Here is a 13242-nt window from a genome sequence, read left to right as displayed (position 1 = left end):
TTAAATTTTAATAAACCTGTGTGTTCATTAACAACTTGTTGTGCATCTTGTGTGTTAACAGCTGTGTGTTACCATCTAGCCAAATGGAATCAATATAAATCACTATTTATAGGGACTGGCAGAGCCCTGTGTTTATCCAAATTGAGAGTAAATTATGTTGTTATTGATGAGAGAAGGTAACTAATGAAGTAGGTATTAAGGCAAAACCTTAGCAAAATATCAGTTATGACACCATGGCAAATTAATAGAGAAGAAAGGTGCTAACAAAGATGAGTGTATTATATAGAAATTTTTATTACAATCTACTGCATAACTTCTCCCAGAGCCTTCTCGTTGAGAATTCACTACTTCACATTGTTCTTTATGTAGTACATTTCTAATCGTGTGAATTAATTGAGGAAGAGAATGTGCGCAATTGTATGACATTCTTATTTCTCTAGGTTTCCAACACTGCAGAGTTTTACCTGCTGCCCTGTAGATTGGCAAACACACATTTGTAAGGAACATGGACTTACGCATTACCACGCAGGATGTCTTTTCCCAGTGACATCCAGTTTCACACCTCCACCTTCCTGTTGCTGGGGATCCCAGGACTGGAAACAATCCACATCTGGATTGGCTTTCCCTTTTGTGCTTGTACCTGATTGCACTCATTGGGAATTTCAGTATTCTGTTTGTGATTCAGGCTGAAAGGAGCCTACACAAGCCTATGTTCAACTTTCTGGCCATGTTGGCTACCATTGACTTGGGACTCTCCATAGCTACTGTCTGTAAGATGTTTGGGATCTTCTGGTTTAGCGTCAGGGAGATCGTCTTTGATGCCTGTCTTACCCAGATGTTTTTCATTCACAACTTCATTGGTATGGAGTCAGTAGTTCTCTTCACAATGGCTTACGTCCATTATGTGCCATCTGTAACCCACTCCAATATAGCACCATCCTCACCAATAAGGTTGTTTCTGTGATTGGTCTTGGTGTGTTAGTGAGGTCATTTATTTCCATTATTCCTTTTGTATTCTCATTTTGTGATTGGTCTTCTGTGGGAACCAAGTCATACCATATGCATACTCTGAGCACATGGGTGTCGCTCTCCTATCTTGTGCCAGCATCAAGATCAATATCATCTATGGCTTGGGCGCTATTTCAATCCTAGTGTTAGACATCATAGCCATTGCCCTTTTTTTTGTTTGTTTGTTTGTTTGTGAGGAGATCAGCCTGTGCTAACACCTGCCAATTCTCCTCTTTTTCTGCTGAGGAAGACTGGCCCTGGGCTAACATCCGTGCCCATCTTCCTCCACTTTATATGGGACGCCGCCACAGCATGGCTTGCCAAGTGGTGCGTCTGTGTGCGCCTGGGATCCGAACTGGTGAAGCCCGGGCCGGCGTAGCGGAGCACGCACACTTAACCACTGGTCCCAAAGGGCCAGCCCGCCCCCGCCCCCCGCCATTGCCCTTTCTTATGTTCAAATACTCCATGCTGTTTTCTGTCTTCCGTCCCATGAAGCCTGACTCAAGTCTCTCAGCACATGTAGTTCTTATGATTTTTCTAATTCTTGCTTTTTATACACCATCTCTCTTTTCCTTTATGACACATCACTGTGGCCAAAATGTCCCCTATTATATTCATATACTTCTGGACAATCTTATGTCATAGTTCCACCAAAGCTCAATCCTGTCATATACAGAGTCTGAACCAAGGAGATCTGTGACCACGCGAAGATAATATTATTACAAAATTAAGGAATTGAAAAGGAATAGCACCTAATGGGTCAAAACTTTTGAACAGAAAAACACCTTGTTATATTAAATAAATTTAAATGTACTTAACAGAAAGGACTATCTATTTTGACTCCCTTTCTTTAAGTACTTTAAGAGACAGTGAACGCCTAAGCTTTTTCTACAATTCATCTGGTAAATGACGGCCCATCAGAGTTTTTGTATGACATTTTTTTAAATCACTACTGTCAGTAGATTTAAAGGAGGATTTCTAAAGTCTGTAGTGTTTTTTGGGAACTAGGGGTCCTATATCATGCATGTGGATATTTTTGATGATTCTCGCTCCTTTTTCATCTCCAAGTCTTCCTGTTGTTTATTTCTCCCTCCTTATTTTGAATCCTTTTTTATTTTTCCTTCCTTTTCCTTTTTTCGCTACCTTCAGAAATCAGTCATTTTCATTCCATCATAAGGATTATATATAATATCCATGACTTTGTCATTAATATTGTAAACATGCAGAGGTGTGCCATGGATTAAGTACTGATTGTGTACATGGAAAGGAAGTGAGAAAATGAATGAGACTACAAAAAGCTTCACTATAAATTTTTGTCTAGAATTTGTCAAAAATATATTTAGGTTTTCATAGACCAGATTATCATATAAACATAAAGGAAAGAACCACTTACAGCCTAGAGAGGTTGCTTACTTTCACTTTCTTATTTCTATCTGTTTTCTAGTTTATTTTAGATTCATTTTGCAGTTATTGTTTCCTTTGTCCTGTCTTTGCTCACATGATCTTAATAGTTAAATAAAACTTGAGTTCAGTCATAGTGCTGTCTTTATTTATTTATTATTTTGCTGAGGAAAATTCACCCTGAGCTAACATTTGTTGCCAATCTTCTTCTTCTTCTTTTTTTTTTTTTTTTGGCTTGAGGAAGATTAGCCCTGAGCTAACATCTGTGCCAATCTTTCTCTCTTTTGTATGTGTGTCACCGCCACAGCATGGCTGACAAGTGTTGTAGGTCTGTGCCCATGATCTGAACCTGCGAACCCGGGCCTTCAAAGCAGAGGGTGCTGAACTTCACTGCTATGCCATGCGCCAGCCCCTCTTCTGTGTTTAATATATAAGTTTCAATGATCCTCAATTTCTCTATTTTATAAATATAATACATTCATTGATCTTACTGCTTACTGATCTTTCTCAGTCTCTTTTTCTGGTTTCCCCTTACATGTGCCTCTTAAATTGAAGCATGTCTTATAATTTTAGTCTGAATCTCCTGCACCAAGACTAGTTTCCTACCTGCAGATCCACTCTATCCCAATACATGCTCTCAAAGAAACACACAAACACAAAAAAGCACTTTTGACCCTCTTGTCTGGATCAGGAAGAAATATGTGAACTAATAGCATCCTGCTGAATCATAAACTGTAATATAAAAATAGTAAATATAATATTCTGACTTCAATGCCACTTTTTTTTTAAACTGTTTAGTAGCCAGCTATAACAATTCAGTCTTGTGGAACACAAAAGAAATAGTTCCAAAGTGGGTTGTGAGTAAAGGGACAAATATCACGTCAGCGAATAATGTGCATTTTCAGGCCAATTACAAAGGGAGAGTAGAGAAAAAGATAAAGTGAATGACAATGTTAAAAATTGTCTACAAACTTGGAAAAAAGTTATGAGACATTAAATGTTATTTTGATCTTCTGGAGGAATTAAATATAAAATGTGCATTCTGAGACCGCACTTCACTGCAGTTTAACTATCTATATTTTAAACATACTTCTGCTCAAAAAGTGTTCACTGAGTTCAAGAACCAATATATCAATCAACACAGGCAAATGTAGGATTTTTAGATGCTTAAGACAAAATTAACATCTATAATTCAAATCATTGTAATGTATACATATTAAATTAGAGATATAATCTTTGAAAATATTGAGAGATACATAAGTAAATACATTTGCTTTTTGAGCAACTCAGAGATGTAACTGGTGACACAAGGGCAGTAAGCGATTCTCCCACATTCATGGAGTTAGTAGGTAACATGCCAGGGAAGACACACGACTCTTATCTCTTGATTATCCATCAAGAACACATTCTGCTCACTCTAGGGGTACAATAAGAAAAAGAAATGAAAGATTTCCATACAATGTAATGAGCTGTCAGTCTTCAAGATGTCACTTCTAGAATATTTGAGGGATTAAGATAGGATTTAGCGACACAGTTTTTGTTTTCAAAAGAAACATTGAGTTCTAACAAGAACGTATGGTGTAGAACTCACACTGACTTAAATAATAGACATGAGATCAAAGTTTAAATACCCATTGTACCATGTTATATGTAAACGGATAATAGTGAATGAGATCTCATGTAATTAGAAAGTTACCAACGACTAAAATACAAAGTTGTGGCCATGTATCCATAATTTATAATCTAGCAGTAAAAAGTAAGAGAATGGGTGTCACAGCAGTTGTTGGTGAAAAGCACAAAACCTAGGGTAACATTCTGTAAAACTGACCCTGTTCCAAGGATAGAACACATCAAAAAGGATAATAATAGCTGTTAATAAAGGTTTCATGGAAAAAGTTATCAGCTTTGGTAAAAGGATTAAAAGTTTTGAAATGGTGTCTGAAAATGTGTATGTGATTTATTTGCAGTTTTATTTATAAAATCTGTACATATGCTGTGGGAACTAAAGTAATGCAAAAACGATCACAGACAACTCTGTGTGACAAGAATTGCTAGATATATTATTGTGAAGAATGTATGAGGCACAAGAATGCCTGTCAATTTAACTCTTAGGAGTGAACATTTTGATAACTGTCTCTCAAATCTGTTTAGTCTTTACTCCATAGACAATAGGGTTAAGCAGGGGCAGAACAAGCAGATAAACGTTGGACAGCAGAATGTGTACATAAGGATCAATGTTGAAGCCAAATCTGTGTATAAAAGATGTAAAACGTGAGAATATAGAATTGGAGAAAGACAAAGATGTGGGCTGTGCACGTGTTGAATGCCTTGGATCATGCCTCCTTTGTGGAAATTTAAAGACAGCCTGGAAGATAAAGACACAGGACAAGAAGATAAAGATCACGTCAAATCCAAGGACTGAGAAAGCCACAAACAGTCCATATGCTTTATTGACTGACATTTTCTGCAGCCAGCTTTACCACAGCCATATGCTCACAGTAGGAATGAGAGACGACTGTGGTTCAGAAAAGCTTCAGGCACAACTTAATTAGAAGAGGACACATGACGATGATAAGAGATGCCCAAATGGTCACAACGGTGTAATGCTAATGAGCACCTTCTTCATAAGGGCAGCAGAATTCCTCAAGGGCTCACAGATGGCCACATAATGGTCAAAGGCCATGGCAAGGAGAATGCCAGACTCCATGCACTGGATAGTGTGAGTGAAATACATCTAGATTCAACAGGAGTCAAAGTGAATCTCCCTTGAGTGAAGCCAAAAGATCACCAGCATTTTAGGGGTAATGCATAGAGTCAGTCCTAGGCCAGTAGATAAACATAGCTAAAAAGATATACATGGTCTCACGGACACCATGATCAGTGCGGATGATGGTGATGAGGAGGCCATTTCTAATTATGGCCAGGATAAATGAGATGAACAATGGGATCCCAATCCAATGTTGTACTGATTCAAGACCTGAAACTCCAATTAGTGTGAAGATAGATGGCTTGAAGAAGGTGCCATTGGTAAGTGTCATGATGGAGCAATGCTGTCAAATCCCTCCAATCTTGAAGTCTGATCAGAAGGAATAAAATTTTTAAAGAGCATCAATAGTGCAGTTTGAATGATCCTGGAAAAATATTTGGGAAATAATATGGTATATTGCATTCCTCTACTGGTAAGGGACATCAGTCTGATTTATTAAGAGGGACATTTTTTTTTATCTGTTTTTAAAAGTTTCTGTAAGTTAAAGTACCACATGATTTTAAGGCCCTTTTTCTTTTTCCTTAAATAGAGCATATGTACAACAGCACAATAAAATAAATAAAAATTCATCAGTGACAATGCCAAATAATTTATATACCAATTTTAAATGTCTTCACCAAATTTATATTTAAAAGAGTATTATAAAGTATGTATAATGACTTTAAGCATTGTTTCTTTAATTTACCAAAACATTGTAAAAGTTTTCTCAAATATATAAAGATGAGTTTTAATTAATATTCTGTTAAAATGTGAAATAAAATATCCAACTACAGCTGTTTTCCTTTATAATTCTAAGTAAGTAACATTTTCAAATATACATTATCATTTATTTTTACTATCTTTTTTCTTTCTCAATTTTGTGTATCACACTTGTGATTGCTTTATAGCTTCTAACAATGCTAAAGAGTATAGAGTTCCATGGATATCAAAAAAAAATTAGATTTGAGATATTTTTTGTGTGTGTGACTTGCATAGTTTAGAGATCAACAGAAATAAATAAATCATATTCAATTACGTATTTATTCTTACACATTTATAGAAAAAGTACTATCCAAAAAATGTATTTAAAAGTAAAAACAGTTGACAAAGTGAATAAAAACTAAATATCTCCAAGTTATTTTCAACCCCAAATCACTGACTGCTAACAAACCTCAACCATAGCTCAAGGATAGTAACAAGAAATACAAAAATTGTTAAAGTTTCTGTTTTTACTTTTTTGGCATTAGGGTGATCACAACTGCTGAATAGCTTCTTCCAGATTTAATTAACTCATGATATCAGAAACTCAACTGTGTCTTTCTGAGATTATTTAAAGTTGAAACTCAGATCTCTCGTAGAAAAATTCCTGGTGAGAAAGGGCTGTGGGATAAGGTTACATCCCCCTCCTCTACACCAACACATACTTTTGAACTGATTGCCAAGTGAGTTGGTTCCATCATTGCTGGGGGCCATCTCTACTGTCTCATCTGCAAAGTGAAGATGACAACAAAAATTAGATGACACTACTGCTTAGAAACACAGCTTTCACTTCGCTCAGTTTTTCCCAGTCTTCTCAAGGAAAGATTTTCCAGGCCTTTTGGTCATCTTAGATCGCTCCTATATATTGGTGTTCTCGTAGCAGTGGATGGTAAACATTGTCTTCTCTTCATTCTCTCCTGTCAGCACAACTCTTAACTGGGACAGCGCATGAGGAGGACCACAGGTTTACAAAAGTAAGTTTTCTCTTCTTTTAAGCATTTCTTCCAGTCTTTAGCGATTAGGAAAGGAGCAAAACAGGGAAGAAGCTCTCTCGCTATTCACCTAAACCATCTTGGGCTCTAGAAAAACTAGAAGCAGCCTATATTTAGGGCACTGGTTGAGAAAATAAAAAAGTAGATGTCTGATGTGGACTGACTCTGATCTGTGTGAAAGGTAAAATCAGCTATAGATTTATTTCTATTTTGTCTACTGGGGTGATGAACAGGTAGGAGTTACAACGTTCATGAATAAATATTTTGAAATAATTTGAAGTTTCCCCTATGCTATATCTCTCTGAGGGTATAAAAAGGGGTAATTGGGAATGGTTCAGATATTTTGGATTGGATAAGTAAACTATGCTACATTCATTTGATGAACATAGCAGCTAACAAAATATTTTTATATTATGGGCAATTTTTATAAGTTTTATAATATGTCATATGTAGAAGCAGAATACAACTTGTTTAAAAGTATGTAATATGGTTTGGTTTGTTACTGTGTATCTGGTAATTTTCCATCGTACAGCTGATGTAAATGAACTACAGAGAGGGTAAATGGCAGACATTACCTCAAAACTAACAAGCAGTGGGGTCAGGTCCAAAACAAACGTATTTAATCACTACACCATACTGCCTCTGGATATATAGTATGTTGTCATTAATGAAAAACCCATAATTGCACAAGAAAACTGAAAAGAATTACATTGAATTCTTATTAAATTATACTTAACATTAATGATAGCAATCCCTAGGCTGTAGAGTTTGGACATTTTCTTCATTATGCTAAATTAGAATTAATAAATGCACTAAGAAGAATACAAATCAAACAGAGAGAAATTTGTTTTTCTATATTCTCGAGTGAAATTTCGGAAATGGTGAAGTATTCTCAATAAAACTATCATCAATGAAATATTTATGAATTGTATTTTCTTCAACACGGGATTCTGTGTTATGTGTAGGTAAACAATAGGAGAACAAATTATATGACTCCTCATAACTCATATTTAAAATCAGCCAGCAATGATGGTGGTTACAGTGTAAAAACAAATTTAATGGCGTGAGCTAGAGGAAAAGTACCTAGGCTACCTTTGTAGAACAGTAGACTTCATCTCTGATATAGATAAGGAAGAGAATCTCAAAGTCATTGAAGACTATTTCTTAAATAATTTAGCTCACTGAATTATACATTTATTCAACCAAAAGAAAAATATGTATTATGTATTTTCTGTGTCTGGGATACCCCTCAAGTGCCTAGAAATATGGCCATGAAAAGAACAACAGCAATCAAAAATGCTCCCCTCCCCTATAATTGTCATTACATAATAGATCTCACCAGAATGAGATAATCAGCTTGCCTTAAAAAGATACCTGGTAATCTCAACACTTGCCTAATAACCTCAAGTCAGATTAAAACTATATTCTATAGGGTTATATTTGAAATGTCAACAATGACAGCTGCTAATTTTATCAAGTCAAAAACACTGGAGTGTCAAGAGTTTTACATGCATCTCCGTTCATCACATCATATAACTGTAAAAAATATCTCCAAAAAAGATTTTATCACCATTGAATTTTCTTTTTTATGAGATTAAGTAGCTTGTTCACAGATCCAGTAATTTAAAACAAGATTTACCTGACACCAATGTTCATACAGTTAAGAAACATGTTTACAGTTTTCTCTCAGTGCTCTCTCTCTTACATTCAAGAAAAGTATTTCATTATTTAGCTGCTATTTTAACTTAAAATTTTCAATTATTTGTTGCTAAATAAATAAGTATATTTTATTTTGTATGTGGACCTTGAATTTCGCCACCTTGCCAAATTCATTCATTCATACCATAAACATATCTGTAAGTCCATAAGATTATCTGCTTAAAGAATTAGTATGATTTTATATCTTTTACTTACGTTATTTCACTGGCTAGGGAGTACAGTAAAATGATGAATAAAAAGCTTGTTAAGTAGACGTTTTATGCTATGTTCCTGATCTTTGGGGAAAGCAATCCCCTTTCAGTAATAAGGAAAATGTTGGCTGTAGGTTGTTTTTTTGCAATTGTTGTTATTGTTGTTTTTCAAAATTGCAAATAAAAAAGGCTCTCTTTAGAAATTGAGTTCATCACTTATTAATACGCTAAAACATGTAACTGGAGGGTTTTTATATATATCTACTATCAGGTTGAGGAAGCCGCTTCTAGTCCTATATGCTTAGCATTTTTTAAATGTGCTTTTCTGCTGAACGTGTTGAATGCTATTTCTACATCTATTGATAACATTACATGATTTTCCTCCTTTATTCTGTTGATGAGGTTAATTACAGTGAGTGTTTAATATTAGATGATTTCTATTCTCTTGGTATAAATTCTTTTTGTCTTGGTATATACTACATTTTGTATATTGTTGGATTCAATTTGCTAAATTTAAGGATTTTCACATTTATATTCAAGGTGATTATTAATTTATAATTTTATTTACATGTAATGTTTTCTGTTTTTGCTATTATGTTAATCCTGAGCTATTAAATTGATTTGGGATGTGTTCCCTCATTCTTATTACTTTAAAATATAGGAGAAAACTTCACTAAAGTGGATGTGGAAAAATCAGCTAATCTCAGTAAACTTGGAGAGGAGTGGAGTCTGTGAGACTAAAGCCAAAAATAAATACACATAAGCACTGTGCTCTAGTGGATAAACTTTTTCCCAAGTGGTTGTAGGTGAACAATTCTAATACAAATACATATGTGTATACTGTTATTAAATAATTATGTAAATAGATGGTATATGGTGGGGGCCAGTTTTCTCACTGTTAGAGTGGGTGTTTGCAGATAATCATGAGAGGATACTAGAATAATTCATGTGGTAATAGACTAAAGTTAGAGACATCACAATGTATGGCTTTAGAAAGATGATGGATGATAGATAGATTATATATGCACAGGTTAGCATATACACATGTATTTGCTTGATCAGTCAGCTGAAAAGGCCTTAAAACAATGACACCCCAGTAGCAAAGCACATCCAGCACCAAGAGCTTTGTTTCTAACACCATTATCCAATTAAAATAACCACTGCTTCTAGGAGAAATATCACATTCTAAGTGCAGGCAGATGATATACAAGATAAGGCTGTAGTATCTTGTGATGCTAGAAAGTCATGAAGTGTCCCATTCCCCCAAAAAAGAAGAACACACAATTATGGAGGTGCGCCAAAGGGACACAGGAACCAACTGAAAGAGATTACAATGTACATAGCTGGAAAATTTTACAAAATACAGTAGCATTGGATTATAACCTAAAGTATAAATTAAATGTCCATGAGTTCATACTGATATAAATAAATGATTGAATACATAAACAAAGGGTGAAAGAGACAAATCTCTTGTGAAAAAAATTCCAAACAATTTATGAGGATACCCTATCCTCAGGAAGGTGGAATATAACTTCTCATTGGTTAATTTGTGGGCTGCACATTGTAACTTACTTCCAACGAGTAAACTTGGAAATGAGGGAGGAAGAGAATCCTGACAAATTCTACCTCAGCCAGGTGATGAAATTCAACATCAACGGTGATGAGCCATGTTGATAGTATGTACTCTTCATATATTTTAATATAAATGGTATTTTATCTCACTGATTTTCCTCTCAAAATCACATAACTCTTGTCTAATCATCGGGAAAACAATCAGACTAACCCCAATTGAGGAAAATTTTACAAAAACCCGACCAGTACTCCTAAAAACTGTCAAGTCATCAAAACCAAGAAAAGCCTAAGGAACTGTCACAACCAAGAGAACTCTAAAGAGACACAACTAGTAAATATAATTTGGTACCCTGGGTGGGATCCCATAAGAGAAAAAGAACATTAGGAAAAACTAAGAGAATCTGAATAATATATGAAGTTTAGTTAATAATAGTGTATCAATATTGCTTCATTAATTGTATCAAATGACCATAGTAATGTAAAATGTTAATGACAGAGGAAATTATATATGGGTTATATGAGAACTCTCTAGACTATATTTGCATTTCCCTATAACTATGAGAATTCTAAAATTAAAAAGTTTATTTAAACTTAAAAAAAGAGTAACATCAGCATCATGATAGAGTGATGCATGATTACTCCCTTTGTCTCTCCCCTCTAAGTTACAGACAATCAGACATCCATTGACCAACAGAGGAATATCTACATACCACAACAGGAAGCCTAAGAGATCCATGCATTTGTACATGTGAAGGTGAGCGGACTCTGGGACTCAGTGGAACTAGGAGAACAGCTCCTTCCCACTCCCCTGGCAGCCCCTGAAACCAGTCCTTGTGCCTGTGAGAGGTCACTGCAGGAGCAGTAACAGCATGTGCTGCAGCTCAAATGAATGCAGGCAGACACTGCTGCAGTGGGCACAAAAACAATAGGTGTCCCTGCCTCTTCCCCAGGGCATCTGGCCCACATGACTGTGTGCAGACATTATGGGAGCAGGAAAAACAGTCATGGCTTGCTCCTTGCCCATCCCCCAGTGGATCAAGCTCATGCCCCCTCCCTCTCCCCAGCTACAGTCTGGTCTTTCCAAGAGAGGGGACAGTAAACAAAACAAAAAGTCAGGGCGCCCTGACTTGAGTTTTCAAAACACACCAGCTAGTGCCAGAGACCAAAGGCAGCAGAAGCATACAGAAACAACAACTTCTTGCTTCTTAGTCCCTGCTCTTCCCTAGGGGTTGCAGGTGGGGCCTGCTATCAGAGGATTCAGGAAACACAGCAGAACTGGTGAACCAGCCACCAATGGTGGCACCCTCGAAACTGGCTCCACCAGCAGTGGGGGCTGCATACAAATCCCCAGGTCTCCAAGGCCCCTGGTAGCTACAGCCATTAACCCTGAATCCTTGGCAGCTGTGCCAACTGCACCCCAAACAACCCAGGAGCAGCAGGATAACTGGTGCATGAGGCAGCAGAATCTGACCCTGTTGAGAGCCCACAGAGAGTTGGGGAAGAATAGGAGACCCAGGCAACCCCAGAAGCAGCAGAAGTACTCGCAGCCTGGTGAACCCAGTGGCAACACCTGAGACTGAAGTGACATTGTAAGCAGCAAGGCACAAGCAAGCTCAGAGGCACAAGCTGCACAAGGAAGGCATTGATGATGCTTCTAGAAGAGGCAGTGGTGGTAGAAAGTGCAGGCTTTCAAATTTAACTAGAAGCAGTTCAGAACCAAAGTAACTAAAACCATACCCAAAAAAGAAAGATGGTTACTACCACAAATGTGCTGGCAGAGGATCAGTTCTTCATATACCATGAAGAACTACAGTAACACAACAGAACAGAAGGAGAATGACAGCTCTCCAGAAACCAAACCAATCACAGAAGATTATAACCTGACTGACAAAGAATTCAAAATAGCTGTCATAAAGAAACTCATTGAGTTACAAGAAAACTCAGAAACATAATTTAATGACCTCAGGAATAATATTAATGAATAGAAGGCATACTTGACCAAAAAGATTGAAACCCTAAAAAGCAAACAAACAGAAAATCTGGAGAGGGAGAACACAACTAACAAGATGAAAAATAATGTAGAAAGCATTACAGATAGAGCAGACTATATGGAAGAGAAAATTAGTGAGCTTGAAGATAGAAATCTAGAAATGATTCAGATAGAGGAAGAGTGAGAAGTAAGATGTTTAAAAAATGAAGAAATTCCTTGAGAAATATCCAACTCAATTAGGAAAAATAACATAAATATAATAGGTATCCCAGAAGAAGAAAGGGAGCAAGGAGCAGAGAACTTATTCATATAAATAATAACTGAAAACTTTCCAAACCTAGGGAAGGAAATGAACATGCAAGTACATGAAGCTAATAGGACTCCCAATTACCTCAATACAAAAAGACCTTCTCCAAGGCATATAATATTAAACATGTCAAAAGTCAATGACAAAGAAAAAATATTAAGGGCTGAAAGAGAGAAGAAAATAACCTATAAAGGAACCCTAAGCAGACTTTCAGCAAATTTCTCAACAGAAACTCCCAGGCTAGGAGAGTAGAATGATATTTTCAAAATACTGAAAGTCAAAAACTATCATCCAGGAATACTCCATCCAGCAAAATTATCCCTCAGATATGATGGAGAAATAAAAGCTTTCCCAGACAAAGAAATGCTGAGGGAGTTCATCATCACTATACCTGCCTTACAAGAAATGTTGAAAGTAGCTCTCTTACCTGAAACAAACAGGCAAAAATTTACACAGCTTTGAACAAGGAGATAAACAGAAAGACATAATCAGAAAATTGCAGCTGTATGTCAGAATAGGTTAGCAAAAACTTAATTATAACATAAAGCCTAAAGAGA

At 36.3% G+C, this 13242-nt stretch overlaps 2 pseudogenes; one reads left to right on the top strand and one right to left on the bottom strand.

Moving 5' to 3' along the window:
* Window positions 1-530: 530 nt before the first annotated feature.
* Window positions 531-1739, top strand: LOC101390927 (olfactory receptor 52E2-like; annotated as a pseudogene).
* A 2771-nt stretch (window positions 1740-4510) lies between these two features.
* On the bottom strand, window positions 4511-5447 carry LOC106802428 (olfactory receptor 52A5-like; annotated as a pseudogene).
* Between the last annotated feature and the right edge of the window lie 7795 nt (window positions 5448-13242).

This window comes from Ceratotherium simum, chromosome 7, assembly GCF_057802395.1.
Source record: "Ceratotherium simum simum isolate JZ-2026a chromosome 7, ASM5780239v1, whole genome shotgun sequence".
Taxonomy (NCBI): Eukaryota; Metazoa; Chordata; class Mammalia; order Perissodactyla; family Rhinocerotidae; genus Ceratotherium; species Ceratotherium simum.
This window is presented reverse-complemented; position numbering and strand designations above follow the sequence as displayed.